The sequence below is a fragment of the Podarcis cretensis genome, assembly GCF_951804945.1.
Source record: "Podarcis cretensis genome assembly, chromosome: 4".
NCBI classification, from domain to species: domain Eukaryota; kingdom Metazoa; phylum Chordata; class Lepidosauria; order Squamata; family Lacertidae; genus Podarcis; species Podarcis cretensis.
This window is the reverse complement of record NC_137173.1, coordinates 18,346,728-18,363,124: the sequence shown is the minus strand read 5'-3', so window position 1 is coordinate 18,363,124 and position 16,397 is coordinate 18,346,728. Positions and strand designations below refer to the sequence as shown.

Here is a 16,397-nt window from a genome sequence, read left to right as displayed (position 1 = left end):
CCAATAGTATTTCACATCAACATGATGCCATTGGGAGCCATCACCAGGAGCTTTGGGGTACAGTGTCATCAGTATGACACTCAGATCTACCTTTCCATTAAATCTGAGTCAGGGGGCATCATGCGCAAGTCGAACCACTGCCTGGATGCAGTGGTGGAGTGGATGAGGGTCAGTGGACAGATGCTGAATCCTGTTAAGACAGAAAGATTGTAGGTAAGTGGTTCACAGGTCCAAGAATTGGAGAGCCTGCCTGTAGGATTTCACTCCCTCTGAAAGAAAGCAGTTTAGGAGTGCTCTTGCAGCATCCTTCATCCGTGGAGGCCCAGGTAACATCTGAGGCAAATTGTGCATATCCTCAGCAACAGTTCATGCATCAACTGTGCCCTTTCCTGGACAGGGATAACTTGGCCACCATGACACATGTGTTGGTAAGTGTAGGAATGGATTTAGACACTAGGAGAGGACTATATATGTTTAGGTATTATCCTTCCTTGCTCATGCTAGTGAGATCAGCAAAGTACGATTGTTTGCAGCTTAAATTTGGAAGCTAAGACAAGGTTGACTTAACCTTCTAGATCCAGAAACAATAATCCAGGATGCTTTAAGGCAGACTGAATTTTCCTGGTATTACCCCTCCCCCTTTTAAAAACAACAATCACACACACATAGTTTTGTGAAGAAATAAAAGTATTATTTACTTACATAATCTAGGTCTTGAAGCAGCAGTTACAGAAGCAAAATGATAACTACTATCGAAATTACAAAAGTACAAAATGTAAGTTCAAAAACGGTTCCTGATCTCAGGAATGCACATGTGGTCAGCTTGGAAGCATGATGAAGAAAGGGAGACATGTCCAGGTAGGAAGGAAGTATGTAGCATTACAGCTTCCTGCCAAGGCAGACAAAGGAAGTGATCTCACAGAGTTTTCTCTAGAAAATTTTACAGGAAAGCTCTGTGAGCCTCAGCCCCTTCATGTGCCCATCTGGCAAAACATGAATTGTTGGTTTGATGTCCTACAGTAGCATCACATCTGGGCTACTGCAATATGCTCTTTGTGGAACTTCCCTTGCAGCTGGTTCAGAATGCCAGAGTCTGGGTGGTGAGTGACGCTCCTTATCAGGTACATAGCACACCAATGTTGAAGGATCTGCACTGGCTGCCTATGAACCACATGGCAATTTTTAGGTTCTGCTACTTACATACAAAATCCCAAATAACTCTGGACCAGGTTACCTTGGAAAACCATCTTCCTCTTCATTACACACTGAGGGCACTATGAAAAGTCAGTGGGACCTGGTTAGCTTTGTGGTGGCCTGATGTTTATCGGCGGTCACTGTGGTTTAACAGGGAACTCTGGGAATTGGAGCTCTCTGAGGGGAACAGGGATCTCCTAACAACTCTCACCACCCTTAATAAACTGCAGTTCCGAGGATCATGACAGTTTAAAGAAACAGAACACTGCTTTAAATGTACAGTGCGGACAGAGCCTCAGTTAAGTTCTAGAACTCTATATTGTTTCCTGTTTGGACTGTATGTTGGAGAAACAAGTATTAAGAGCACAACATTTTTAGAATCTAGCACTGAAATATCTTGCCTGAAATATTCAAAACAAATGAAATACCTTGCAATAGTTACAACATATTGCGCTCTCTATGTTGTAACTATGGCCTGAAATATTCAGCAGCAATACCTGCTGAATATAACTACAATGCAACAGTACTTAGTCATTTACATTCAAGCAATAGATGTGTTTTAACAGCAATATGTTATGCTCCGATTCAAAGCAAATTACCTGTTTTCAGCTGCTTATGCCTTACGAGGCTTTTAAAGCAATTGACTTAAAATTTGAAACACTTACCTCTGAGTTTCGCACATGGAGCGTATCTATTGAAGCTCTACGGAGTTTGCTTCAGTTGTTTAATTTAAATGTCAGCCTTACCAAAGCACAGAGAAATGGGGAAGGAAAGTTGTAAGGAGGTCTGAGTCTAAATATATAAATTGACGGAGGTTTCCTGCGAAGTTCCCCCACCCACTCCAATTGAATTTTGTGCAGAAATGAAGGTTTCTGGAGTTCTTGGTTCTTTTGTGGTTTATAAAAACCATGTTTTCTGGCCCAGTTCCAAAAGGGTATGAGTCTTTGAGTAATGCCAGTGAAAGGAATTGCTCTGGAATAATCTTAATTATTGCTTCTAATAAAATAAGTGTAAAATTCTATTATTAATTTTATATCTTGTTTATGTGTTGTGTGTGAGTCAAAGGAAGGGTGGATATTTGGAGAGACAGTTTTAGCTGCCTGTTACTTAACAACAAAGCGAGATGAGCACCACAACACCAGAGTCGGCCACAACTGGACCTAATGGTCAGGGGTCCCTTTACCTTTACCTTTACCTTACTTAACAACTGAAATCTGCTCCCCTGTAATTTAACCCCATTAGATCTAGTCTTCACCTCTGATGTATTAGAAGCATAGGATGATTCCCTATATTGAGTCAGACCATTGGTTCATTTTGCTCAGTGTTGTCCAAGTTGTGTTTTTTTGCGTTCTTTAGATGAAGGGTGGTATAGAGATTTAAAATAAAATAAATGGCTCTCCACAGGTTCCAGCAGGGGACATTTCCAGCCCTACCTGGGATCTTCTGCTTGTAAGGCAGATGTGGCTACTACAAGATTATCTGGTGGTGAAGTGAGGAGGTGTATGTGGAAGTCCAAAAACAGAGCCAGTCCACCCATGAGGTCACCCATGTGAGGTGACCGCCTCAGGTGGCAGGATCTACCGGGGCAGCAGATCCTTAAGATTCCCTTCCAGATGCAAATATCCTCAGCTTTACCCAACATTAGTCACACTCAAAGTAGACCCCCTGAAATAAATGGACAAGAATAATTGAGGTTCTTTAATTTCAGTGGGATTGGGGATGTCAGGGAATTCCATCAGAAATGAAAATGGGAGTGGAAATTCCCTCAATTCATCAGAGGTCAGGGATGGATATCATACAAGCAAATATGAGCAGTATTTGTTGCTATTGTTGTTTTAGCCTAAAAATGTTACATAAATTATTGTGTTACCTGTTGTGTTGTTTTTGCCATTTCCCTTCCATTGAAAGGCATTGAAATTAATTACACAAGTTTCAGCCATAGCAAATAGCAATACAAATAACAAAATAACAAAGGTTTCAGCAGAAACTGACATGTATCAAAATGGAAACAGTGCTGATTACCACCAACCCCGGACAGGAAAAAAATTGCTACCTCCTGATATCCCTGCTCTGAGTAGAACAGCCTTTTGTAATAATTATCTATTTCTGTCCTAAGTCAGAATTTAACTTCATTTCTTTGGGAGTTGTTGTCCCTTCGTCCCCCTTCTCTCTGGAAGGCCTTTTTTGCCAACGATTTTCTACTGTTTGCATTTCATGCAATTAGAACAAATAGTCATTAATGCAATTAGTGCAGGCCTGTAAATGTACTTCAGATCGATTAGAGGGGAGCTGAAATAACCACAGGGTTGTAAACATTTCAAATTATATTGGGGATTCTTGAAAATCAGAAATGATATGTCAGTAAGAAGCAATGATAAGCTGCATTTTCAAATAATACTGGCTCTGCACATGTGTGTGTCTTTAAGTCTGTGTGTGTCTTTAAGTCAGTAATTGAATGAGACATGCTTAACCAACAGATGATCAGGGTGGAAAGAGTTGTGTTAAGAATGTGATTCGAATTGGAAAATAGAGAATTAGCAGTGCTGCCTTTCTCCCAAGTCTCCTCCTGGCAGCTGTGTTATTTATCACTCTTTCCCATTTTTTTTCAGTTTTATCCAGATGTGAATATTTATGTAGCAAGGTTTTTCAGCAGTGCTGGTTCAAACTTTCCCATTCCCCTCACCATCCTGAAACAAATGTGGTCTCTACTATACAGCAAATTGAAGGAGTCAACGTGCCTGCCAATACCACAAAGGGCATCTGCAAAAGATCTTAGTAAACATCCCCTCAAAAATCCACAATGCACAAGAGATGGTTTGCTCTTTTTGTTCAGTTCCTCTTTGCACTGCTTCAGCCTCTCCTACACCCTTCATGGCAGCCATTTTGTGACGGCCATTTTGTAATGGGTGGCCCACAGTACCTTCTCAATTTTCCAGATGTTTCTGCTGGCCCGATAATTTCAAAGCACCTGGCATAAAGTATAAAGATAGGACATAGTTTGCCCAAAATTTCACAGGAAGTGTTTGCCATGGAAGAGGCTGTAGGTATTACAATGTGCCAATCCATTTCCAATTATTTTTGTCAACGGCCAAGGCCTCCTACTGCCTTTCTACCATTAAACAGCATGCAAACCATCTCCTCCCCCGCCTCAAAACCAATATCCTCCCCAACACACTCAGTGTTTCCATTCAAGGAAATAAAGTCTGTATGGTGCTGTGGGTTAAACCACAGAGCCTAGGACTTGCCGATCAGAAGGTTGCGGTTCAAATCCCCTCCACGGGGTGAGCTCCCATTGCTCGGTCCCTGCTCCTGCCAACCTAGCAGTTCAAAAGCACATCAAAGTGCAAATAGATAAATAGGTACCGCTCCGGCGGGAAGGTAAACGGCGTTTCTGTGTGCTGCTCTGGTTCTCCAGAAGCGGCTTAGTCATACTGGCCACATGACCCGGAAGCTGTACGCTGGCTTCCTCGGCCAATAAAGAGAGATGAGCGCCACAACCCCAGGGTCGGCCACGACTGGACCTAATGGTCAGGGGTCCCTTTACCTTTACGTCATGACAAAAGATACTGATGCTGTTCAAAATTGAATGTAGGCAGGAAACCCCATTAATAGTTTCCTTTTTGTCCTAGGAATGGAAACAAATGCCATTGTGGATAGAGGTAAGTAAACTAAAGCTGTAACTTTACAATAACCTGTGCTTCCTTTTAGTAAAACAAAAAACAAAACAACCTAAAGCAAAACAAAGCACCTGTATTGTGGGTGCAAGAACAAAATCACTGTCATGGTCAGCACACTGTTTCCATTCCAGAGACATTCCAGACTGTTGGAAGTCTCACGGAAGACAGGAGACGGATGTGATGTTACTGGTTTCCTGTTCCTTTGTTTCAGTTGCTCTCTGCTCTCACAGAGAGAGCAAGTATATTTCTTTTCTGTCTGCGTAGCTAGGAATAAAACTCTTTAGCAATGTAGCTCATAAACTTCTCATCCTTCCCTGTGCTGGATACTCTACGTAATGGGGGAACGTGCTTGGAACCTCATCAAAGGCTCAGGTCGTTAATCATCGTTGGAGGCGATACCGGAGGAATCACTCGGTCGAACGCAAGTCCGACAATTTGAACCCTGGTCTCTCAGGTCCTAGTCCGACACTCTAACCACTACACCACAGGTGGACCGAGCTTGGTGGGGCATTGCCCTGTCTGCCCTAAAGGGCCAGTGGGTTTGTCATGGAAGGGCACAAACTAAGGTTATGCAAAAAAATTAACCTCCCGTCCCTCCCTTTTCTCTTCTTTCTTTTTCCCTTGCTCTCGAAATCCCTCAGACGTTAATTGGCAGTCGGGTCGAGCTGATTAAATGGCAAATGTGCCTGTGCGTGGCATACTTCCCTGACACTGTTCTGCATCCACTGGAGATTCCCGCTCCAGATTGTCACTCTGTCAGAGGCATGAATATCACCAGGCGGTTCCAGCTGCTGGGTCTGCATGAGGAGCATCTGTCGAAGCAACCAACCATTTTTCTCTTCCCTCACGGCCTGCAGGGCACTTACCAATTGTGCCAGCTCCCAGAGACCTCTCTATCTTGTTATGCCACTAACAGCCTGTCAATAAAGGTAGGAAATAGAGACGGTTCTTCCAGCTTTTTGTTTTGTTTTGAAGACATCACTCCAATCAGCTCTTTTAATTCCCCCCCCCCCCCCAGTAGCAACATACTTGACTAAGCCATTTTCAAGTGTGGCGGTGAAGCGCCATCTCTTAGGAATACTCGCCGTTTTCCATCGTCCTGGGACTCAGATAATTAAGCAATCTATCAAGAAGGAGCTTCGTGGGGCTAGCCTGCTTTCCTCATTGACTTGACCTTGGTTCTTGGATGCTCCCCTCGAAGCTGTGATGGATATTGTTAGCTCTAATCATTCCCTCAAGGTTGCGGGCATCTATTTTGTCCCAGAGATGAGAAGAAGAACAACATTTGTATCTTTCAAATTATGCCACTTTCCGCCATTCCGTCGGAAACCTCCCGCTCCAAGCTGAGTCTGGGCTGTGCGATTTGGCAAGGCGTTTAAGCACAAATCCTATGAAACAGGTGGGAATGCTTTAAAAACTGGAGAGGTGGCAGCAGGGAGGTGGATGAATCTGTCAATTCTGTTTTCTCCCAATTTTTAATTTTTCCTCTTTTAAATTCAGTTCTCCACATTTCCGAGTGAAAATTTGCCAGCATTTTAATACAGTGGTACCTCGGGTTCCATACACTTCAGGTTACATGTGCTTCAGGTTACAGACTCCGCTAACCCAGAAATAGTACCTCGGGTTAAGAACTTTGCTTCAGGATGAGAACAGAAATCATGCTCTGGCGGCGTGGTGGCAGCGGGAAGCCCCATTAGCTAAAGTGGTGCTTCAGGTTAAGAACAGTTTCAGGTTAAGAACGGACCTCCAGAATGAATTAAGTTCTTAACCCAAGGTATCACTGTAGGAGTTTTGCTAACTGTGCTTAATTGTGCAAAATCCATTTTTATATGCTATTTTCACTAATATATGCATTTAATGCATGATTTACCCAACTTACACACTGGCTAGCTGCAGAACTGCACTGCAACATTTGGAGAAGGACAAATGTTGAACAGGGGCTATGTTTTGGTTTTTGTATATGCAAATTAACAACAGCAGCAGCAACAACAACAATATTTTTATTATTTAGACCCTGCCCATCTGGCTGCATTGCCTCAGCCACTCTGGGTGGCTTCCAACACATATAAAAATATAATAAAATATCGAACATTAATTTAGGTAAGTTTCTCCCCCATCTCTAGTGAGGAGTAAAAAAAAATTCTTCCTTGCTCATCCCCTTTCTATTGTTTCAGCTGATTAAGAGCAGAGGCAGGCAAAAATTTGCAGAAGATATTTCTTTCCCTTGAGAACAATTTCTACTTGCAGCAAGAGCAAAACCGACTAACCAAAATCTTTTTTTGGCAGTTGGGTAAAGAAGAGGTGCTTTTAAGAGCAGGTTTCTATCTATGATTAGATACAATTGGCTGCCATTTTGAATCCAGATGGTGGTATAGGGTTGCCATATGTCTGGAATTTCCCGGACATATCCAGAATACAGCAGTATCCGGATAGAAATCACAAAAATCTCCAGGAAAATCTGGACGTATAGCAACCTGTGTCGGTAATGTCAATTTTAGTGATTTTTGTTAGAAATAGCTCAAAAACTTCATTGTTTTCGGCGAATTTGCCCCCAAAAGCTCAAAACTGCACAGATTTTAACTGCTGAATTCAAAACGGCATTCATGTTTTGGTTGCTTAGGATTCCTGAGCAAAGTTGGGTACAAGACAGCTCATAAAATCTATTGTAATGCTTTACGATTCTTTTGTAGCTACCATGCATGGTTAAAATAGGATGTCAGAACTAAACAGTGCTGTTCACATCCATTCCCTTAGGGAGAGCAGATTATGTACAGGTAAGTGTACGTTTCAAGTGTCATTAAATGCTTTGTATTTTGAAATAAATTCTGAGAAGTTGGTATTGAAATACCTGACCTATTTTGCATGAAGAGGCACAAACAACTTGAAAATCAACTTTCCCTTCTCCCTCTCCCTCCCTCTCTCTCTCTCTCTCTCTCTCTATCTCAAATCTATTTCTTCTAGAGGTTCAAGCAGCATCTAAAAGATAGGGCAGTGGGGGTGAGTGGGAATTCACTCAATTGTGTGTTTGTCAGCAGTTTGAGTATTTTCATTTATTTACTTCCTCCTTTCCTTTGAAGCTCAGAGGCTTCCCAGAAAACATCAGCAGGAAAAGAAAAGCTTTTCCTTTATGTTCCAAGGGATAATGGGCCGGTTTGTCAATTGGCGCAACTCCACTACAATCACAGTAATTGTGTAAAAGGGCTCTTTACAATGCAGTCTCTAGCACAGAGCTTTCCTACAACCTTCCCCAGGTAACGTTCCACCTCTATCAGCCAATGAAAAGTCTGCTGCTTCCTTAAACATCTCTATCCATCCTCCCTCACTGCCTGGCCCCTACCTCCAGGGTGCCCAAACATGGCTACCTTCAAACCCCTTAGCAAAATATTCTCATTGTTATTGTTATTGTTATTGTTGTTGTTGTTGTTATTGTTATTGTTATTGTTATTGTTATTGTTATTATTTTACTGCTGCTACTATTATTAATTGAATGTATATCCCATCCTTCCTCCCAAAGGCGGCTTAGCTGTTCATCCCTAACTTTAACTAGGAATGCAGAAGAAATTCAGTTTAGTCCACATTACAATGGGAACCTATCCAATTCACACTTCCCAAAACAGGACGCAAGCTGAAATTCAGCTCTGCTTTGAAATGGACACTACTCCGACTTTTGCAATGCAGTTTTCCAACCAAATGTGGTGTATAAAAATGTTATTAAAGGGGGAAAGTGTGGGGGGGGTGGGTGGGTGGATGGGTGAGAGAGAGAGAGAGAGAGAGAGAGACATACAGAAATGCATTTTATTCCTTGCAAAATGTTGCATATTCTGCAAAAGCGGATACAAAAAAAATGGATACAGTGGTACCTCCAGTTAAGAACTTAATTCATTCTGGAGGTCTGTTCTTAACCTGAAACACCACTTTAGCTAATGGGGCCTCCTGCTGCCGCCGCACCACCACCGCATGATTTCCTGAAGCAAAGTTCTTAACCTGAAGCACTATTTCTGGGTTAGCAGAGTGTGTAACCTGAAGCGTATGTAACCTGAAGCATATGTAACCCAAGGTACAACTGAATTAGGCAAAACACATACTAAAATGCTGGCAAATTTTCACAAGGCTTTATTTATTTATTTATTCATTCATTCATTCATTCATTCATTTATTTAGATGCAAACTGATACGGAACTGTGGAGAACCGAACGTACAACCAGGAAGGAGAGAAACCCAAATTGACAGATTGGTCTGACTTTATCTGCAGTCTTGTGTTAAGCACATCACTGCATTGGTGCACATCCTTGTCTCTCTTGCTCTCTGTTATTTTCTCAGTTCAGCCTGTGAACAAAAGCTCCCTGAAGGCAAAAGCCCCCATTTACTTTGCCTATGCAACTCAGTGACATGCCGTGTGCATAAATGTCACTCTGCAAAGCAGGGATGGGGAGCCTGTGGCCAAATCCTGTTGGACTCTGCCTCCCATCCGCCCCAGGCAACTTGCCCAGTGATCAGGGACAGTGGGAGTTGTACCCCAACTCCCCAACATCTGAAGGGCCACAGGCCCCCCGATTGCTGGTATCATAGGTAAAGGTAAAGGGACCCTTGACCATTAGGTCCAGTTGTGACCAATTCTGGGGTTGTGGCGCTCATCTCACTCTATAGGCCGAGGGAGGTGGCATACAGCTTCCGGGTCATGTGGCCAGCATGACTAAGCCGCTTCTGGCGAACCAGAGCAGTGCACGGAAATGCCGTTTACCTTCCCACTGGAGCGGTACCTATTTATCTACTTGCACTTTGACGTGCTTTCGAACTGCTAGGTTGGCAGGAGCAGGGACCGAGCAATGGGAGCTCACCCCGTCACAGGGATTCAAACTGCCAACCTTCTGATCAGCAAGTCCTAGGCTCTGTGGTTTAACCCACATCATAAAATAATAACAGTACCTTTGTTCTCTCTGAGCCTTACACTGGCTCCCGATGCATAAGTGTACTCCAAGCCACACCAGCCCAGAACCACCTTGATACTTTCTTATCTGCTGCACCAGACCAAAAGCATATCTAGTCCAATTTCCTGTTTCCTACAATGGCCGTCCTGATGTCTTACACATACACCTGTTTCAGGTGCTGGCTACTTGGCACTTGCTTCCTGATAATGTTATGTCCTCACCCTTTGGTCTACTTCCTGTTAGTCCAGGGCTGCAGAAATTAAACACGGTCAAAGCTCTGGCTTTCACTCATAGCGTGGCAAGACTGTGGATGAACATTGCACCCTTCTCCAAAGAACTGTCCAAAAGAGGAGCAGCCTGCAGAGAAAACTGCAAAGCCCAAAGGCCAGCATCGGCTCAACTCCAGCAATTACTCCTATATGTCAAGCAACCCATTGAGAAAATCTGCTTTGTCTTTGCCTCCCTGTTTTAAGTGAGCTATTTCCACTGTGGAAGAACATCCAACTTTGAAAGAAGTTGAGATTCAGCTTCTTGCTTTCCCAAGTTCTTGGCCTCCTGGCTGCTTTGCAGCCACGGTCTCACCTCAGTTCGGACTCTCCACGAGATTGCAGGTCCATCCTGCTCTGGTGGCCCCAGGAGCCTCAACTTCCTGGATCCCGCCCAGCTCCTTCTTGCTGGAGCAGCTCGTGCTGTTTTCCGATTGGCAAATCTCCGGATGGTGTGAATTAGGAATGGTGGCAAAGTTACAGTGATGCCATTCTGTATCACGAACCCAGAAAACTCAGCCATGTGTGTAGGTTAAGTTCTTCCTGCCACCACTTCCTGCTTTTCTCATCAACGGTTGTATAGCTGTCAACATTTCCCTTTTTTTAAGGGAAATTCCCTTATTCTGAATAGGATTCCTCGCAAGAAAAGGGAAAAGTTGACAGCTATGAACAGTTGTTGGTGGGGTTTTTTTGTTTGTTTGTTTGTTTTTTGCATAAAGTCCCAGTTATTTGTGCATAAATCAAAGCAAACTGGGAATACAAGTCCCTTCCCTATAAAGCAGAGTTTACGGCTCTGAAGCATCCTGTATCCGACGGCTGTGTCGGCTGCTCCTGTGCAAATGATGCTCTAAATCATTGAGCGTGGCAGGGATCTCTCTGCATCAACTTTATATACTCCCTGGGCAGAGAGAGAGACAGGTTTTTCATTTTGGGTAGTGCAGATGACTATGGGCAATGAATCTGTGAATTACAGTACACAACTCTACAGTTTGCGTCTCTACCACCACCGCTCTTCATTTAAGGTGATGGTTTTACTCTTTCGAATAACAATTCTGTGCTTCTTGTAGTACCCAAAACCAGTTCATTAATCAACGAAAGCTTTACCTGACTGATAGGCGCAGGCTGGTTTTAATTAGCGAGGGCAGATTTTAATAGGCAGATCCGCCGTCTGAGGGCATAAATTTTGGTTGTTTGCTTTACCAAGCAATTTTAATCTGGGGGCTTTGCTGTAAGAGGGAAATGAAATGAATTCTAAAGCTAACCTTTCCCTTCACACAATCCGTGGCAACTTTTGTTTATTAAATTCTAAGTTCTCACCTTTCCTTCCAAGAAAGCAGTTCTCGACTTCACTCCTTAAAATTCCAGCATCTCCAAGATAGGGCAGAGATAGTCTCCCAGCCTCAAACCCTGGAGAGCCACCAAGGGTTGATGCAAATAATGCTCAGCTAGATGGACCAATGCTTTGATTCAGCATGAGGCAGGTTTCTATGTTCATACTGCAAATGGCAAGCGAAGCACCTGAACTGTTCCTTTGCAACATGAAAGAAGCAGGTGCAGCTCGCAATATATCTCTGAAGCAAGCGGAGCTTTTGTTTATTTACATTTTCTTTCCAAACAGGGAAAAGAAACCTGGAATGGGATGCAGGAATAGATCAAGGAAGAGGAAGCGAGGCAGGTGGTTTAAATCATTCTAGCTCTCTATAAAGAATGAAGGCAGCCCTGGAGATGAGAGCAGGAAGATCAGGTGTTTTATATCTGTGCATAAGGTCACAGCAGCACCTGACTGCCTTCCGTCTTGGAAATCGCACCCTGGAGGAATCTCAGGCAATGCTTAACGTTTCAAGCAGTCAAGAATGCAACCACCAACATTTGCTGGATGCAGAGCGGAAAACCTGCATTAGGTTACAGGAGGACCACGACAAGCGGCTTCCTTTTGGTCAGGCACAGAGCTGATTTTTCTTTTCTTTTCTTTTTTATTCAAAATTGTAACAAGACATATTATCCAAAAACATATCATCCTTGTTTCCCACCCCCATTTTTCCTCCCTCCCCCCCCCCCCACAAAACCCACCCACCCCCTGACTTCCCTCAGTTCCAGTCTTTGGTTTCTCTAAGAATGCTGTTTTCTGCATGTTACAAAGTTGTATAGATCCTCAAACTATTTAGCTGATTATTATCAATAAAAGGTTTGTGAATGTTTATTCAAAACTTGCCAAGGAGTCCAGTTCACTTTGTTGCGTCTTCAGATACTTTGTAAAGGGTTCCCATTCATCCTTAAAGTCAGTTATCCTTGTCCCGTAGCTTATATGTCAGTTTTGCCAGTTCTGCATAGTCCATCAATTTTTCTTGCCATGATTCTTTAGTTGGGGTTTCTTCAGTCTTCCATCCTTGTGCTACCAGAACTCTTGCAGCCTAGGCTGCAAATCTATATACTCATACCCAGGAGGAAGTTCTATTAAGATCGCTGGGATTTACTTGCAAATAAATATTCACAGCATTGCATTACACACACACAAACACCATGATCTGGGCCCAGTCTGGCACTTTGGATTGGCCTCCATTTGACCTGGGACTATGCAGGGTTGAGTTACACTTGGTTCATTTGTCTCAAGGTCCTTTTGGATCCAGTGGGGCTTGGTTCTAAAACTAAGCAGATTAGCAGACAGTGAAAAAGGAGCGTACAGTAGTCATGGGACACTTCAACTACCACAATGTCTGCTGGAACTCAACCTCTGCACAAATATAAGATGGGGGGGCACCTGGATTTTCAGCAGAGGAGAGTGAGAGGCGCTATGATAGCCATCTTCAAATATCTAAAGCAGACATTGTCCAAGGCATCAGTCATCATCAACCAGTCAATCCTGGAATGAATTCTGGCCATGCCCCCTCCACTAAAGGCATTCCTGAGCAGCAGCCACCTCATCCTGAGTTCAGGGGAGGCAGGCTGTTTTGACACTGCGTGCACACCCACACCTGCCAGGGCATGCGCCCACCAACCCTGCACCCACTATTGCCATGGCAGGGGGAAGCAGTCAGTGCCCACCAGCCCACACTGCCCCCATACCTGCCATCTCAGGGGAAGCAGCCGGCGGTGTGCACCCACCCACCCATCCTGCACCCTGTCAGGAGCTTGTCCTACACTCAAGTAGGACCCTGGTAAAGACACATGCCCGACTGGCATGTTCTCTCCCTCCTGGTCGATCGGGAGCTTTTGCCAGCAACTGATGCCAACAGACATCAGCACACTTATGGATCCTCAGAGTGTTTGCAATTTGCCTGACAGACCTCAGCAACTCAGCATTTTGGCTAATCTACTTTATTCACATATAAACACACACGGAGCACTGCAACATGGCTCCCTCTCTCTCTAGCATCAGACAGCAAAGAGAAAAAGAACAAAGGACAATAGTCCCACTTCATGGAACAGAGTAACATAAAGATCCTGTCTCCATCACTTCCCACTTTGTGGAGTCAAAACATATACCATCATGTGAAAGACAACAATCCCATGACTGCAGTCACAGAGCAGGAATTCTAACATACCCATCCCTGGGTGGTAAATCATTGCTAGTTTTTATATTGGATCATAGATCGCAACCTACTTAAAGTTGGACATGCCTGCCGTAAGGGATGGGCTGTAGCTCAGTTGTATAGCATGTCCTCTGCATGCAGAAGGTCTAGGTTTCACTTCCCAGAATCTCCAGGTAGGGCTGGGAGAATCTTCGATCTGAAAGCCTGAGGAGGCGCTGCCAGTCAACATTGAGCAATTGTCTGGCTCAATATGAGTCTGCTTTCTATATTCTTCATTCTCTTCTCCATCAACCTCGTCATAGAATCCAGGAGTCTGGGAGATAGAAGCTACGTTCTGTGCATCTTAAGCCCTCGTTTCTCAGTCAAACATGCAGAGGTACAAGCCGCTAGGTATCAGTGATTACATCTAATCTTCCATAATAATGTATTCATATTCCCAAACAAACAAGGCATGGCAAGATCTAATTATGGTGTTTGTTAGCTTAGACTCTGCTTACGCATTCTTCCAGGCTCATAGCTTCTCCCTGCTGTGCACTACTTTCATTAATTTCCCCTTCCTCAGACTTTAAAGCAAATATTAAGCACACCAAAACAGTGAACACCCATAAGACTCCTGATCCTGAAACCTCCAGGAAGACACTGCAAAAAACAGAAAATCAGGCGTACAGTTAGCAGCTGAAAATTCTTCTTTTTCAGCAAAGCAGCTTAATTTCTTGCTGTGAGGGAACGGTGGGAGCAAGTTTTTCCTCCTCCTGACGATGCAGGACTTTCCAGCCTATTTACCGGCAGATAGAACTTAATGAGATTTAATGGTCCAGTCTGGACAATTGTCCAAAGCGTCATAAACTGTGATTTAGGAAGCCAGGAACAAATGTCAGGGCCAAACACTCCTCTTGCAAATTTCCACTTCCCCTCCTACCATCATGCACCAACTGGCCCCATCGTCTGTTGCACCAGAAGTCCCTGCTACACCCAAATGGGGGAAACCAGGGGGACTCTGACTTGTAAGTGAGAGAGAGGTCTTTATTGAGGCAGGTAAGGGTACAGGTTCACCAGCAGACACAGTGCTCAGGTGTCGCAACACAGAAGTTCAGGAGCAGGGCAAGAAGTTCAGAACTGGGATGAAACAATGAGGATGTCCCAACAGGTTAACTGACACCCAATTTTTCCCTTGCTGGATTTTGCTTGGCCAGAGAATGGCAGCGCAAAATGCAGAGAAAATGTGGAGAAGTGTGGGTTTCAAAGGCTGTCTGTTTTTCTTTTCTCATATTGTTTTGGGAAGTGCAAATCAGGAAGCTTTGAAATGTGAGCTGGGGGGGATTATTCTCCACCTCCTATTCCTAAGAGGGAAATAGTACCATGTAAGGGGGGAGGCTATAAGACCGTTAAGACCAGAGTCTTATAATGATCTGGGTTTGGCACTGAACCCACACTGAGAAACTAGGCAGAGGCCAGGCTGCCAATTTCACTTTTGCCACAGAAGTTTAAATAAATATGGTCTCCAGAAGTTTTGACTGTTGCACTAGAGGGAGGGGGCAATATCCCTAGATTCTTCAAACTCTTTGGGGACCCTATATGTCTCCTCCGTATCACACCCTTAGGGGCACTTACATCATTTTGAAGGTGAGATGTTTGCTGTGGTTTATCATACCCCAGGTACCGTCTAACTCCTTTATATACAATAATGCTATCTCCTTTGATTTATATTGTGTATCTTTGGCAGCGCTACTTGCCTTCCCTCTCCCCCTCCTCAGTACGGGCATGCACTGAACTGAAGGCCATGGGGAATTCCTCGATAATAACTTCCAAATTTATTTCCAGGCCCTCGCAACGAGCCGGCAGCACTTTGCCATTTGTTACTGCGTCAGAGTCTTGGTGGCAGAATTTGGTTTTCAACATCTGTCTTTTAGATTAGAGAAAAGGTATTGAAAATGATTTAGGTCCTTCCGCATCCAGTGCCAACGCTCCTCCAGATCTGTCATATTATCCTCCCTTTAGTGCCCTCATATAGGCACGGAGAGACTCTGAAGGCCCCTGCGTTAAAGCACACCATCAAAGAAGATCTAGGAAAGCCAATTCGAGCATTCTGATTTCTTTTAAAAAAAAGGGGGGTTGCCAAGTTCTGACAGATCTGCCCCACCTTGCAGAAGTAGTTATACTTTGCAGGTGCAATTCTGTTTCTCCTTTCCTACGATTCGGGTGGATTCGAGGTCTTTGCTCTGACAACAGTATTGCCAGGACATGTCAGAATCATAGAGCTGAAGAGTTGGAAGGGACAACGAAAGCCATTTGGCCCAACTCCCTGCAATGCAAGAATCTTTTGCCCAACATGGGGCTCGAACCCACGACCCTAAGATTGAGAGTCTCACACTCTACCAACTGAGCTATCCACAGGGCAGCATTAGACCAAGGTTAGATGGAAAGATGGACTTTGTCATTAGATGCATGGCTTGGGCCTCTTTAACACGGGGGACAACTAACAGCCCTCCTCCAAACGACCTCAGTGGTTGAGTTGAGATTTAATGGCTTGCGTGATCCTAAAGGTATTCTGGATCCAAGTTGTTTGGGGCTTTAGACCTGACTTGATAGCTTATGGGCAGCTGGTGCAAATGTTCTAGCAGAGGGGTCACATGCTGTCAACCACCTGCTCCCTATCAGCAGTGCATTCTGCACTCCCTAGAGGGCAGCCACACAGAGAGTGCCTTGTCCCCCCCCACTCCCTTTTTATTTTCACAACAACCCTGCGAGGTAGAGTTGGAAGGGACCACGAGGGTCATCTTGTCCAACTCCCTGCAATGCAGA

The 16,397-nt window shown here is 44.1% G+C and overlaps 2 long non-coding RNA genes across 2 annotated transcripts in view; one reads left to right on the top strand and one right to left on the bottom strand.

The window, feature by feature from the left end:
* Positions 1-16,397, bottom strand: part of LOC307215216 — a 425,975-nt gene that overhangs the window by 294,899 nt on the left and 114,679 nt on the right. The window lies entirely within an intron of this gene.
* LOC307215211 lies at positions 727-12,036 on the top strand. The gene is made up of 3 exons (XR_013838387.1): positions 727-1,100; positions 4,824-4,853; positions 11,684-12,036. It is a non-coding gene; the product is annotated as an uncharacterized lncRNA (long non-coding RNA).